This window comes from Hyperolius riggenbachi, chromosome 4, assembly GCF_040937935.1.
Source record: "Hyperolius riggenbachi isolate aHypRig1 chromosome 4, aHypRig1.pri, whole genome shotgun sequence".
Taxonomy (NCBI): Eukaryota; Metazoa; Chordata; class Amphibia; order Anura; family Hyperoliidae; genus Hyperolius; species Hyperolius riggenbachi.
The window spans coordinates 328,161,259-328,177,286 of record NC_090649.1 but is presented as its reverse complement, the minus strand read 5'-3'; the positions used below and the strand labels follow the sequence as shown (position 1 = coordinate 328,177,286).

Sequence of the window (16,028 nt, the reverse complement as noted above, 5' to 3'; positions counted from 1 at the left end):
AGACCCTTCTAATGTTTAAAGAAAATCTTCTATTCATTTTACTAAAGAAACTATGCCTTTAGACCAATAACAAATTAATAGTGTACTTCTATGAGCCTGTACGAAGCTCTATTCTTTTACAGTGTTTTTATTTCACAGTGTTAGGAACTTACCTGAGGTGTCCTGCGATGCAGCCGTCCCTCTCACCAGTCCATCTGATCCGCGCACTTCCAGGTGTTCATGTGCGCATTGCAACCCCAGCGTCCTTCCCGATGGGGTTGCGCACACACATTTCAGCAAGGACGGGAGCACGCGTACAGTTTTAGGCATCAGCCTTACGTGCTCAGACACAGGAAATCTCAGTGTCAGCTGACTTCGCTAGTCAGCTGACACTTAGCCAGGCTTAGATGAGTTAGTGTCAGCTGATCCATTAGTCAGCTGACACTCAGGCAGGTGTGCTGCTGTTGTCTGATTGGTTGTTGAGAGTGTGACCAGCCACTGATTGGGTGCTTGTGATATAAAAGTCTGCTCTGCTCACATGATCATTGCCCATGATAGTGTTAGCTTGCTAGCTGCTGGGTGCACTCTACCTGTATTAATATTGTGATTACCTGGATTTACACCTTGCTTGTTCCTGACCATTCTTGTCTGCCGCCTGCATTGACCTCAGCCTGTTTTTGGATTCCCCTTGATCGCAGCCTGGATTGACCTATTGGATTGCTCTTAGACCTGGATTTGCCTAGCCATTCTGTACCTCGATATTTTTGATCTCCTGTGTATGAACTTGGACTGTTTCTGGATTGCTTCTGTTTAAATGTTTGGTTCTGGTGGATTATTTGTCATCTCTACATTCAGCTCCAATACCTTGCACCTTAAAGGCCTGGGTGTAACCGTAGTCCGCAGGTGTTGTCTTCTCACCTCATAGTGCCACATAGGGTGAAGATGGTGGTGTCAGATTGGGGCATTGGAGCTGATCCGTAGGCAAATAGTCTGCCAAGCCTTACACACAGTTTATTTAAGCTTTCATTGGTTAATTATTATTATATATAAATATTATAATTATTGTAATATATTGTTTCTCTTAACCACTTAAGTACCAGCGGTCTCTGCCCCCTTAAGGACCAGAGACCGCTGGTACAAGAAACAGCGGAATAGTGACGAATACCGATGAATCGCCGCACATACCTGCAATCGCCATCACCGCCACATGTCAGGAACCTGGGCCACCCACTCTGTCATCTCTATGATGACAGAGTTCCTGTGAGCCGGTCAGGAGCCGCTTTCATTGGCTCCTGACCCTGCCTATCAATGTAAGCCAATGGGAGCCGCTTACGTTGATAGACAGGGTCAGGAGCCAATGAAATCGGCTCCTGACCAGCTCACAGGGCTCTGCCATTATAGAGACAGCAGAGCGAACGAGCTGCGGCGGGGAGACAGTGACGAGATCGTTGGGAGCAACGAAAGCGGTGAGAACGCCGCGGCGTCGGTGGATTGAAATCTACGCCCTGGCAGCCAGGTAGCCATCAAAACAGGGCATAGATTTCAGTTTCTAAGGTCCTTAAGTAGTTAAGCTCCCCATGTATACGCTTGTTACTAAATCTTTCCTTGTTGAATTGTGTATTGTTTATTACTGTAATGTAATGCATTTCATGATTTACTTTACGGTATACAGTTCGTCTAAGCATGAGGCCTGTGGAAGTGGACTGAATCCGGAGAAACACGTTGCAAAGTATCAACAAAGCTTTTTTTATCTGTAGTACAGACTTAAAAAGATACTGAAGTCTCTTAAAAATCATATTTATTATAAAATCCTGTGTAATATGATAGCCCTACCTAAACCGCTGCATCCCCGCTGCTGAAATCTATCTAAATCCCTCCTAACTCCCCCCTCCTTCTCCCCCGCAAAATCCACGACTTTCTTGGTCGTGGATTTCGCTGCCCTCTATTCTTCCGTGTGAGGCTATGAGCTGCAGCCCTGCCTCACACGCGTCTGTTGGCGGCGGATCTTCGCCTCTCCCCCGCTCCTCTCAGTGAAGGAAGACTGAGAGGGGCGGAGGAAAGGCGGCGATCCGGGCTGACAGACGCGCTGAGAGGCAGAGCTGTGGCTTATAGCTCTGCCTCTCACTGAAGTGCTCCCCGGATTGCCCCCCGGGAGTTTGGGGGGATTTAGTTAGATTAGAGCGGCGGGGATGCGGCGGTTTAGGTAGGGCTGTCATATTACACAGGATTTTATTATAAAAAGATGATTTTTTAGAGACTTCAGAGTCTCTTTAAAGGGAACCTGAAATGAGAGGGATATGGAGGTTGACATATTTATTTTATTTTGAACAACACCAGTTACCCGGCAGTCCTGCTGCCCATCTTCCTCTTATACTTTTAGCCATTTATTCTGAACAAACATGCAGATCAGATGTTTCTGGCAAAAAACTGACAAGATTAATCGCATGCTTGTTTCAGGTTTTTGATTCAGACACCACTGATGCCAAGGAGATCAGCATGACTGCCAGGCAACTGGTATTGTTTTAAAGGAAATAAATATGGCAGCATCCATATAACTCTTGCTTCTGAATCCCTTTAACATCATTAAAAGTTGTTTCACTTACTGTCATTTTAAAATTTTAATTTGTTTTTTTTTCCTTTTTTTGGCACATCTATAACACCTACAATTATGAAATACAGAGGTTTAATTTCACATTAAGTTTTACTAGATGTTATTTTGCCTAGAATAAAAAAAAACATGCTATAAATGAGAAAATGCACATAACACATCCACTATAGAATATTTATGGTAGCTTAAGTTTTGCTAAATGCCTGAAAACCTAAAGAAAGCAAGGGTTGGCTTTCTTTACTGGGAACTTAACATCTATGATTCACAAGCTTTAGGCTGGTTTCACACCATGGTCGCATAACGTGCCCCTAACGCAACGCCTGGTGGTGCGGGAAAGGATGTTAGAGTGAGCCACCTAACGCGGCTCTATCCGCATGAGACACTCTGCATCACGTGGTCCCGCCGGTTAATCAGCAGCCGCCAGTGCAGTGCATATTAAGTAGCCATGTGCGCGGCTACTGTAGCGGCATCTCTCCGCCTCCTCTCGCCCCCCCACTGAGCATGTGCAAACAGTCTAACGTGGCTTAGCCGCGTGTAAAGTACTGCATGCAGTACGTTATGTAGACGTACTGCGTTACAATGTAACGCAACATGGACACTGTGAACAGCCCATTGATTTTTCATTGCTGTGCGTTGGGGTGCGTTACAGTCTGCTCTAATGTGCGCCTGTAACGTCCCACTGTGAAACCAGCCTAAGAGTAAAGCCACAGAATGCCACAGAGACATACAGCATATCTATGCATAGACATAGATAAAATACATTTTGAGAAATATCACTATTTAAATAAAATGTACTCACTTATTTCCCGGTGGCAAGAATGTACAATGAGAAATTGACAGGAGTAGGGAAGATCTTTACTGCACATACACTTTGCGTCTTGTGTTCACAAAAGACTCCTTCCTTACATAACCCTACCTGGAAAAGAGTAAATTAGCAGTCAAAAATGCTCATAATCCCCACTGTAGATGCATATATATATAAAACATGATATTTTTTCCCCAAGAACTTAACACATCTTCTTTGGGGAATTATAGACATTTTCCAATATTATCTAAAAGGTGCCTACTTATGATGTAAAACACTCTCCCTTTAATGAAGCCAGTATTGAATTATCTTGATGACTTGGTAACCTGACCCTGTACAAATCATGTCTGCGGTGCCTCATGGATTTGTCAGTTCATGGGTAATTTGAATATTTCAGCAGTGATGCACTGGGAGAAATCTCGGAGCTCACTCCAACCTGAATTATTGCAAATACTTTCTGTTTTAGCAAAAAAAAAAAATGTTGTTTTTAGAAAAGAAAGGTTGGAAGAGTACTGTGAATAGTATAAGGGTTCTGTTGATGTTGCTGATTGTTGCCTTCTTGCACCATTGTGGACAAAAGTGGAACAATTCTTTATTTGGAATTGGGTCAAAACCTTTTCTTTTCTTTTACTGCATCTTTGTTATGTGAAGTACAATATGTTATTGTGCACAAGAGCAAATGCTGTTTTCTGGTTTGTGGAGCACAATCTGTGAGAACAGTGCAAAAAGTTTTGTTAACGTGGCATGCTGTGGTAGTTTAAAAAAGGAGGCAGAATCAAAGGAAAAGAAAAGGTACCTGTGGTAGATTGGTTGACTAAGATTAAAATCTGCACAAAAGTATGTCAAAGCAGCTGCATCATTAAAAATAGAAAAGAATCCCACAGTACTTTGACATTAAAACAATATGTCAGTGCTGTGGCAAAAGCATATTCCAATAGTGCTGCAAGTGTGCAACACCAATGTGTGTATATAAATGAGCTCAGATTGTCAAACGTTATGTAATGATTATTAATTTATATAGTTCCATTCTGTGATGCTGTACAAGAGCAAACATAGGTCCATAAATTACAGACATTGGTATACATAAAAATAGAGACTGGTAAATAATACAGAAATAGAATAAATTATGTTAAAGAGAAAATTGTATAGCGATTGACAAAAATAAACAGCAATTAACCAGACACAAAAAAGAGAGAACCCTGTTTTTTGCAAGCTTACGATCTAAATGAATAGAGAGGAAACAAAGGGAGGAGCAATACATACGTTTTTCAACCAGGGTTGTTGTATTACATTATATTCAGACTCACAGCTTGACCAGAGGCTGAAAGTGCCTGGGTTATACTGTATGGTTGCCTGAAAAAGGGAGTTTTGAAGATTTGCTTAATGTAACGAAAATTCCACGACGCCGGACGGATTGCCGTTCCGGCATCCAGACTTTCCAATGCGGAATGCGGAAATTTGTCCACATCCGCCGCGCAAGATCCTCCGGGCGCACCGCGCCAAACTAACCGGCGTGCTGCACATCAGGGCTCTGCCATCTTGCCTCTAGGGGGTGCGCGCGCCAAGTACGCCTTTATACCCCTAGAAAGTGTGTCAGCTGACCTGGAGGTCAGCTGACGTTTTTTGCCTGCCCTGATTGGTTGCTGCATGGGGTGGAGACTTCTCTCCCAGGTAGTATATAAGGAAGTGCTTTTCAGTCACACTTCGTCTGTGTTTGCGATACCCTGTGTCAGCACTCAGACCTAGTCAGTTCCCGTGTGACAATCCGGCAGGACCCCAGCTCTTGTTACACTTAGCCAGTCTTGTATTTGATATTGCGTTATATACTGGTTTATCGCCAGTATATACGCATATTGAACCGTATTGATTTCTTGTGTATGACTCTGTGCCTGTCTTGACCATCCTTCTGCCTTCTGATTCTGTACTTTTCCAGCCCGTACCGTTATCGACTATTGGCTTGGTTTCTGACTATTCTCTCGTCTCACGTTTCTGTACTGTTGCCGCCTGATCTGTTGCCGAACCTCTATTTGTCTGACCTTTCACCCTTCAGTGGAACGTCTCCCACTGTAGAGTAAGTAGCTGAGGCTTGCCTCTCTGAGACGCCTGCCCTAGCAGACCGTTACTGCCAGAGGTCGAGATTCCTCCACTGCTTTCCTTGGAGAATCTCACACATGGAGTTCCCATTCAGAGGTAACCACACCTCTGAGGAATTACCGAGTGGTGGACATTTCCACAAACTTGTGTATTTATTCTGCATTGTATTTTGTTGCACTGTTCGTGTGTCTACTCCCTTTTTGATCTGCCTGTATTATTAGCAATTCCGCTGATTGCTATATAATCGGGTCAATCCTTGTATTATTGGTGATTCTGCGGATCACCAATAATCAAGGCTCTAGGTGTGACACTGATCTTCACAGATCGTTACACTTAACCACTTAATGACCACAGGACGTATGTCCTATATAATAAAACCGCAGGTGTCCATGCATCATCACTGTCTTTGTGTCCTTGTGTTTTTATACTGCGCATGTGCACAGCACGGACAGCCTAGGAGAGGAGCAGGACTTTCCAGGGGGCCGGCCGGGGGCGCCCTGGCATGTGGTGATTACTAGAGCCCGTTTTTAAAGAGGAGCTGTCAGCCATACTATCTCAGGGGGAAAAAAACAAATATATAAGTAGATAAATACTTGCTCTATTTGCATAACATATGTATTGCACTGTCCATGTTATGATTTCTGTGAATTTTATAAAGGAAAAGTAGAGAATCCTATTCTAGACAGTTTCCATATTTACTGTGGCTATTTTGAAGCCAGCCCTGATGTAATATCCGCCCTTAGTCTCCTCTGCCTGATTTGCCCACCCTTCACTATAGAAAGTGCATTGTTTCAGCCTGAGAAATTTTGGCCAATCAGAGAGGAACAGAGGTGTGGGAGGGGAAAACAGGAGGGAAGGAGGCTTCAGCCAATCAGGCTGCATTAGTTAAATCTGAGGGGAAGTAGAGAAGCAAAAAAAGACAACCCAGCATGCCCTGCAACTTCTCTTTTGTGTACCAAATTTTCTGTGTACCAAATAAGAGTCATGTAAACTGGGCAATGATAATTAATCAACAAGAAAAGTAATAGTGATTTTAACTTTTGGATTGCCTGATTAGCATCCTTATTACTTGTTTACCAGATAAAAATAAAGAATTGATTTTATGCCCGACAGTTACTCTTTAAACGGGCAAAGGCCACTAGTATATATAATGACCTTGTATTTGTGGAGAGTTCTTCACCAGTTTGTTACTAAATGGGGCACATGTGGTATCATTTTAACCGTGACGAGTTGTAGAATACATTTTGGTGGGTCCTAAAGCTTGGACACACGTCACATAAAAATAGGTATTGACAAAATCAATCCAACATAAAAAAGTTATTTTCAAAATTATGATCAAACTTGGGAAAGTTTTAGCAAAACTACAAGAGACATATGTGGTAACATTTTAACCCGTGATAAGTAGTAGAATAGAGTTAAGAGAGTTTTATGGTTGAGGCCCACGTCTTGTGTATTCTTTTTAGTCACAAACTGAATCAAAGGCAATTACATTTTCACATATTCTGTACCAAAATAAAAGACTTGCAAAATGAAAACAAAGTGACAGAATATGAAAGAAGAAATATACATTGTTACTTTAGGAACCTGGCTTTTTAAATACGTATGCCATAAGGTTATATTGCTATTATTTTTGCAAATAAGGTCTTATAATCATCAATAGTGTACAATGAGAAAGCAAAAAAACGAAAGACAGAAAAAGAAACACCTTTATTTCCATTGTTATAATCAGGATAGATAAGCAAATAAAATGTGTCGGTTTAACTTATAGTTGTCACTTTTTATTGTAAAGCTATAATGGATGTAAATGGAGAAAAAGTGTTTTTTTTCAATTTTTCCCTTTAAAATGCATTAAAAATAAGGTAATTACTAAACAAAATTATCACACACTAAAAACCTAATTTGTCCTGACAAAAACAATATACAGTATAGATCATTTATGTGTGATTCGTAGTAATAACTTTATTGGCGAATTAGTGCTGATATGTGAAAATCGCTTTGGTACTGAAGTGGTTCAAGGCTACAAGGTTTGTGCATTTTTAAATCTTCCCTGATTGCTCTACAAAAGCAGTCTTATCCTGCACATTGGCCTACTAGGTTAGCATTACACAAGTTTGTTTTTTTAAATAAAATTAAAAGTTAGCGGTAATTATATAATAATGAAATCTCTCTTCCTTCTCTACATCTCTCTCCAAAATAGTTTAGTGAACTTTATATGTAAATCCAGATCAGGGATGCTGCAGGTGCAGGAGTAATGTTGTTTGAGAAGGTGTTCATTTTCATCCTACTATAGGTACCTACTAAGGGGCTTTGGGGGCTCTATTTGACATCCTTGTCAATGGATGGAGGGTGGTAAGGTTGAATAATATGCAGGCTTACTACCAGTTTGTACTGTGGTGGTCCACCACAACCATGTTTCCCCAACCTGTACTGTAGCCTTCCCCCAGTAATTGTTTTTGTAAGCAACCTCACTTATGCACAGATGGGACTACTAAAGTCTCAGCATTGTGAATTAGCTTTCTTTGTGGGTGTCCACAAAACATATACTGTTGGCGGGAGGGACTTGAGGACCAGTTTGGAAAACACTGTTCTATGGAATTGCTTTAAAATATTTAACTTTTCTTTGATTTTTGGAATTGACTCCTGTAGTTGCTTTATTATAATTACATTTCAGTTCTGAGCCTGTGACTGTGTTCCCCATATGGGCTCTCCTAACTGGGGAGGGTACATCAGCTGTCTCCATGGTACCATGTCTCTATACCGACTGTCTGTCTATACAGCGGCCAGCAGTCAGTGGTAGCATTCAGGTTTTAGGGGGCTCTATTTAAGAAAGGGGAAGGGGCAAGTCCTGGAAATCTGCAGGCTGCAGCTTCAGATGCTACACACTTTTTTTTTTTATTTTTTTACTGCAAAAGCTAAAACATTTTAAGTAAAAACTTAAATATACCAAATATATGTATGCAATATCTGTTAAATACTTGAATGAAAGGCCCCTGCATTGGGGCTTTAACCATAAATGTCCGAGTTACTCGCAGGCTGACATTTTCTTGAGAAAGCAAAGGTTATATATTTGTCAACTCTCACCACCCTCTAGTAAAATGATGACATCAAAGTGATGACAACACTGTAGGGTCTGTACCACCACCCCAGAGAACACCCAGTGGAGTAACGCTCACCCTGGATGTTTGACTGCATTCAGACTGGTCAGTTTATAGCCAGTGGGATATTGAGGCTTCTCTGACCCTCACAGCAACAATATTCCTACTGAGAAGTCACTGCGTCTGGTTTGATAAGTGGATGTATGTGCAGAAGGAAGTGGCCAGTGTATGGGCCCTTGATCAGGTACTTCAAAAGTGATTATGAGGAGCCCAGACTCAGGCCACTTCCTGCTGCACACAATTGACTGACTAGATAACTTCAGACACGCACGCACGCACGCACGCACGCACGCACGCACGCACGCACGCACGCACGCACACACACACACACACACACACACACACACTATTGTAGGCAACATCTTTCCTGCTACTAAAATATTGCTCTTATAGTGGCCATACATGGTACAATTTTTTCATACAATCTTACCATTTCTTTGTAGTATTAAGTGAATATACTGAAAGGATAATTTAGGCAGTTCCCTTATATTACATAGAAATGGTAAGATTGTATGAAAAAATTGTACCATGTATGGCCACCATTTATAGAGAGAAATGTAAAACTTTTTCTTTGCTGCCACCGGGGGTGTAACTTACATAGCCTGGGCCCCTCAGCAAAATTTAGCAGAGGAGCCCTCCACCGCGAGCCTGTGTGGAAACTGTGTGCATGCCCTCCAGATTCTTCAACTCCATCCAGCACCCCCCAAATTCTGCAGAGCAGTGGCAGCCACAGTGAGTCGTAATACTTATGGTGGCCATACACGGTACAATTTTTTCATACAATCTTACCATTTCTATGTACTATAAGGGAACTGATAAATTATCCTTTCAGTATATTCACTTAATTTACCCTTATACTACATAGAAATGGTAAGATTGTGTGAAAAAATTGTACCATGTATGGCCACCATTAACCTCATTCCGGCGGAACAGGTCCTCTTCACTCCTCAATGTAGCCACCCCGTGCAGCCTATTAGCTTGCAGCTCTCCCGACACAGCATGTCATGTGACAGGAAGCCGCAAGCGAATAAGCTGCACGGTGCATCTACACAAAGGGTACAGAGGACCAGTCCAGCTGGAATAAGGTATACACTCTGCTGCAGAATTTGGGGGAGATGGAGATGCGGGAGTAAGGACTAGAGAGCTTACAAACAGGGCCATATTCTATTGCTGAACGCTGGTGAGTTCTTCATTTAGGCAAGGGGAGCATCACCTAATCCTATTAAATTTAACACCCTCAGGTGGAAAAGAACTCGCTTGGGCAATATAATCCCCCAGGGAGTTCTTTACATGCTATCCAATAGCCCTTTTCATGCCTCGCATCTGCAAGCTACTTATCACCTTGAATTGGGTATGGCCCATAGCTGCCACATAACTCGTGGTGGGAGAAAGAGAATTTAGGAGTCAGGAGTGCACACAAGAAACCTGCTCAAGGACTGGGCCCCCTACCCCCTAGCACCTTCCCCCCGCCCCCACGATGGTGGTGGTCCTGGGCTATTGTTACGCCAGTGACTTCCACCATCTCTCCATCACCATACCTGAAAGATATCAAACTGGAAAAAATAAAAAATGTGGCTCTTGTCTATACTGTGCTTTTTTAAGGTGCCCATACACTTACACGATTTCCTGCCGATAGACAGCAGATTCAATGACTGTGATCAAATCTGCTGTTAAATCGATGCGCAAACGCTGACCGATCGACTGATTTCTGTCCGAAATCGATTGATCCTGTCGATCTGCCGCACGGAAAATTTGATGCTAGCGGCAATACATTACCTGTTCTGCCGGCGCGTGTCCCTGCTGTCCCCGCAGTCCCTTCTCTGCGCTGGGCTCCGGCTGGCTTCACTTACTTCCTGTCGGGGGAAGTGTAAACAGTAGAGCACCCTCTACTGTTTAAACTTCCCGACAGGAAGTAAAGTGAAGCTGAAGCCCAGAGCCGAGAAGAGACAGCGGAGACCGGGGCACTCGCGCCGGCTGGATCAGGTAATGTATGCAGGGGGCGGTGGCAGCTCTACAGATTGTGAATCGATTTCATAGTAAAATCAATTCACAATCTGTTTGCAGTGTAGGCAGCCAATAGATCCCTCCTTTATCAGATTTGATCACAGAGGGATCTATCTGCTGGTCGATCTGGTGGCAATCGACTAGTGTATGGCTGCCTACAGTTCACAGATAAAAGCCTTTAGATCAACTGAGCCGTGTCCTTGAAAAAGGGGACTCTATTTTAAATTAAGCAAACAACACAGCATGTTTGATGGGATTGGCAACTTCTTTGTCTATGTCAGCAAGTTGCATTGCATTTGTTTTATAGGAAATAGGGATTAGGGAAACTTTTACAGGTTTCAAAAATGGAGAGTAAACTAAAGCTTCATCAAAATATGGCCTATACCTTGTTTTATGTATGTTTCAATCACTCTGCTGTTGTTACATTTGATGCTGTTTTTCCCCAGATACTTGAAAGAAACATAAAATGAAAATAATAAAATAAAAAGTTAATGTGTGGTGCACCTCTATTTGTGCTTTATACTGAGTGCTGCAAATTTTATCCTAACAGGGTTTTTTACAAAGAAAAAAGATGGCAGAATCTATTTCTAAAATAAAGTTGGGGGGCTACGTAAAATGTAAATTAAAACAAAATGCAAAGATATGCAAATCGATAGAATATAGATCATCATTAGCCCAGAAAATCTGCATTGAATTCATATCAACTTCGAAAATTAGCATTTCAATGGCCATCTCCAATGGTCACATGGTGAGTGTGTAGGTTTATATGCTCCTAAAAGCATACAGAATGTAGGTGTATGTTAGGAAACCCACCCTATAAGAGGTCACAGGTGCAAACTAAATTAAATAGGACATGGGATAATGTAAGAATTGTTTAACACATCTGGTAATCCTGTCCTGGAATTCAGAGATGCTGAAAGAGTTGTTTAACGAAAATACTAGCTTTAAGACACTGAAGCGAAAACATTTTTATTATATAATGAATTGGTTGTGTAGCACGGATAAATACTAGAACATTAGAAGCAAAAAAAAATCTCATATTTTTATTTTCAGTTATACAGCTTTTTTTATAACATTGCATCAATCTCTAATATTTGCCGTTTACACGCTACTCAGCATTCTAAATGTTTTTACTGAACAGGCAGTGAACTTTTGACCTGTCCTGAACTGTTTTCTGCAAAAGAAAAAACAATACAGTTAAGATGAAAAGCTTCAGAAGACATAGCTCTCTGTGTCTTTGAAAGTCCTGGAGCTCAATGGCAATTTGCATAGATAACTAGAGTTTCTTAACCACTTAAGGACCTAGGGCTTTCTACCCCTTAAGGACCGGCCACTTTTTTTCCATTCAGACCACTGCAGCTTTCACCGTTTATTGCTCGCTCATACAACCTACCACCTAAATGAATTTTGGCTCCTTTTCTTGTCACTAATAAAGCTTTCTTTTGGTGCTATTTGATTGCTCCTGCGATTTTTACTTTTTATTATATTCAGCAAAAAAGACATGAATTTTGGCAAAAAAATGATTTTTTTAACTTTCTGTGCTGACAGTTTTCAAATAAAGTAAAATTTCTGTATACATGCAGCGCGAAAAATGTGGACAAACATGTTTTTGATAAAAAAAAACCCATTCAGCGTATATTTATTGGTTTGGGTAAAAGTTATAGCGTTTACAAACTATGGTGCAAAAAGTGAATTTTCCCATTTTCAAGCATCTATGACTTTTCTGACCCCCTGTCATGTTTCATGAGGGGCTAGAATTCCAGGATAGTATAAATACCCCCCAAATGACCCCATTTTGGAAAGAAGACATCCCAAAGTATTCACTGAGAGGCATGGTGAGTTCATAGAAGATATTATTTTTTGTCACAAGTAAGCGGAAAATGACACTTTGTGACAAAAAAAAAAAAAAAGTTTCCATTTCTTCTAACTTGCGACAAAAAAAAATGAAATCTGCCACGGACTCACCATGCCCCTCTCTGAATACCTTGAAAGGTCTACTTTCCAAAATGGGGTCATTTGTGGGGTGTGTTTACTGTCCTGACATTTTGGGGGGTGCTAAATTGTAAGCACCCCTGTAAAGCCTAAAGGTGCTCATTGGACTTTGGACCCCTTTAGCGCAGTTAGGCTGCAAAAAAGTGCCACAAATGTGGTATTGCCGTACTCAGGAGAAGTAGTATAATGTGTTTTGGGGTGTGTTTTTACACATACCCATGCTGGGTGGGAGAAATATCTCTGTAAATGACAATTTTTTAATTTTTTTTACACACAATTGTCCATTTACAGAGTTATTTCTCCCACCCAGCATGGGTATGTGTAAAAATACACCTCAAAACACATTGTACTACTTCTCCTGAGTACGGCAATACCACATGTGTGGCACTTTTTTGCACCCTAACTGCGCTAAGGGGCCCAAAGTCCAATGAGTACCTTTAGGATTTCACAGGTCATTTTTGTTTCAAGACTACTCCTCACGGTTTAGGGCCCCTAAAATGCCAGGGCAGTATAGGAACCCCACTAATGACCCCATTTTAGAAAGAAGACACCCCAAGGTATTCCGTTAGGAGTATGGTGAGTTCATAGAAGTTTTTATTTTTTTGTCACAAGTTAGCGGAAATTGATTTTAATTGTTTTTTTTCGCAAAGTGTCATTTTCTGCTAACTTGTGACAAAAAATAAAATCTTCTATGAACTCACCATACTCCTAACGGAATACCTTTGGGTGTCTTCTTTCTAGAATGGGGTCATTTGTGGGGTTCCTATACTGCCCTGGCATTTTAGGGGCCCTAAACCGTGAGGAGTAGTCTTGAAACCAAATGTCGCAAAATGACCTGTGAAATCCTAAAGGTACTCATTGGACTTTGGGCCCCTTAGCGTACTTAGGGTGTAAAAAAGTGCCACACATGTGGTACCGCCGTACTCAGGAGAAGTAGTATAATGTGTTTTGGGGTGTATTTTTACACATACCCATGCTAAGTGGGAGAAATATCTCTGTAAATGACAATTGTTTTATTTTTTTACACACAATTGTCCATTTACATAGAAATTTCTCCCACCCAGCATGGGTATGTGTAAAAATACACCCCAAAACACATTATACTACTTTTCCTGAGTATGGCGGTACCACATGTGACACTTTTTTGCAGCCTAGGTGCGCTAAGGGGCCCAACTTCCTATTCACAGGTCATTTTGAGGCATTTGTTTTCTAGACTACTCCTCGCGGTTTAGGGCCCCTAAAATGCCAGGGCAGTATAGGAACCCCACAAGTGACCCCATTTTAGAAAGAAGACACCCCAAGGTATTCCGTTAGGTGTATGGCGAGTTCATAGAAGATTTTATTTTTTGTCACAAGTTAGTGGAAAATGACACTTTGTGAAAAAAAACCAATAAAAATAAATTTCCGCTAACTTTTGACAAAAAATAAAATCTTCTATGAACTCATCATACACCTAACAGAATACCTTGGGGTGTCTTTTTTTCTAAAATGGGGTCACTTGTGGGGTTCCTATACCGCCCTGGCATTTTACGGGCCCAAAACCGTGAGTAGTCTGGAAACCAAATGTCTCAAAATGACTGGTCAGGGGTATAAGCATCTGCAAATTTTGATGACAGGTGGTCTATGAGGGGGCGAATTTTGTGGAACCGGTCATAAGCAGGGTGGCCTTTTAGATGACAAGTTGTATTGGGCCTGATCTGATGGATAGGAGTGCTAGGGGGGTGACAGGAGGTGATTGATGGGTGTCTCAGGGGGTGGTTAGAGGGGAAAATAGATGCAATCAATGCACTGGGGAGGTGAACGGAAGGGGGTCTGAGGGGGATCTGAGGGTTTGGCCGAGTGATCAGGAGCCCACACGGGGCAAATTAGGGCCTGATCTGATGGGTAGGTGTGCTAGGGGGTGACAGGTGGTGATTGATGGGTGTCTCAAGGTGTGATTAGAGGGGGGAATAGATGCAAGCAATGCACTGGCGAGGTGATCAGGGCTGGGGTCTGAGGGCATTCTGAGGGTGTGGGCGGGTGATTGAGTGCCCTAGGGGCAGATAGGGGTCTAATCTGATAGGTAGCAGTGACAGGGGGTGATTGATGGGTAATTAGTGGGTGTTTAGGGTAGAGAACAGATGTGAACACTGCACTTGGGAGGTAATCGGACGTCGGATCTGCGGGCGATCTATTGGTGTGGGTGGGTGATCAGATTGCCCGCAAGGGGCAGGTTAGGGGCTGATTGATGGGTGGCAGTGACAGTGGGTGATTGATGGGTGGCAGTGACAGGGGGTGATTGATGGGTGGCAGTGACAGGGGGTGATTGATGGGTGATTGATAGGTGATTGACAGGTAATCAGTGGGTTATTACAGGGGAGAACAGATGTAAATATTGCACTGGCGAATTGATAAGGGGGGGTCTGAGGGCAATCTGAGCGTGTAGGCGGGTGATTGGGTGCCCGCAAGGGGCAGATTAGGGTCTGATCTGATGGGTAACAGTGACAGGTGGTGATAGGGGGTGATTGATGGGTGATTGATGGGTAATTAGTGGGTGTTTAGAGGAGAGAATAGATGTAAACGCTGCGCTTGGGTGGTGATCTGATGTCGGATCTGCGGGCGATCTATTGGTGTGGGTGGGTGATCAGATTGCCCGCAAGGGGCAGGTTAGGGGCTGATTGTTGGGTGGCAGTGACAGGGGGTGACAGGGGGTGATTGATGGGTGATAGGTGATTGGCAGGTGATTGACAGGTGATCAGTGGGTTATTACAGGGAAGGACAGATGTAATTAATGCACTGGCGAATTGATAAGGGGGGGAGGGGGGGGTCTGAGGGCAATCTAAGCGTGTGGGCGGGTGATTGGGTGCCCGTAAGGGGCAGATTAGGGTCTGATCTGATAGGTAACAGTGACAGGTGGTGATAGGGGGTGATTGATGGGTGATTGATGGGTAATTAGTGGGTGTTTAGAGAAGATAACCTGTAAACAATACATTTGGGAGGTAATCTGACGGCGGGTTTGCGGGCGATCTATTGGTGTGGGTGGGTGATCAGATTGCCCGCAAGGGGCAGGTTAGGGGCTGATTGATGGGTGGCAGTGACAGGGGGTGATTGATGGGTGATAGGTGATTGGCAGGTGATTGACAGGTGATCAGTGGGTTATTACAGGGAAGAACAGATGTAATTAATGCACTGGCGAATTAATAAGGGGGGGGGGGGGGGTCTGAGGGCAATCTGAGCGTGTGGGCGGGTGATTGGGTGCCCGCAAGGGGCAGATTAGGGTCTGATCTGATAGGTAACAGTGACAGGTGGTGATAGGGGGTGATTGATGGGTGATTAGTGGATGTTTACACCAGATAACATGTAAACAATATATTTGGGAGGTAATCTGACGGCGGGTTTGCGGGCGATCTAA

At 42.7% G+C, this 16,028-nt stretch overlaps 1 protein-coding gene across 3 annotated transcripts in view; it reads right to left on the bottom strand.

The window, feature by feature from the left end:
- The window catches only part of CCR6 (C-C motif chemokine receptor 6), a 46,582-nt gene that overhangs the window by 10,018 nt on the left and 20,536 nt on the right, over nt 1-16,028 (bottom strand). The window contains exon 2 of one of the 3 annotated variants that reach the window (XM_068231761.1): nt 3,387-3,503. The gene's annotated coding sequence lies outside the window, so the exon portion shown is untranslated. Of the gene's footprint in view, nt 1-152; nt 197-1,164; nt 1,223-3,386; nt 3,504-16,028 lie in introns of those variants that run through there. The other 2 variants (XM_068231760.1, XM_068231762.1) reach the window with 2 other exon arrangements.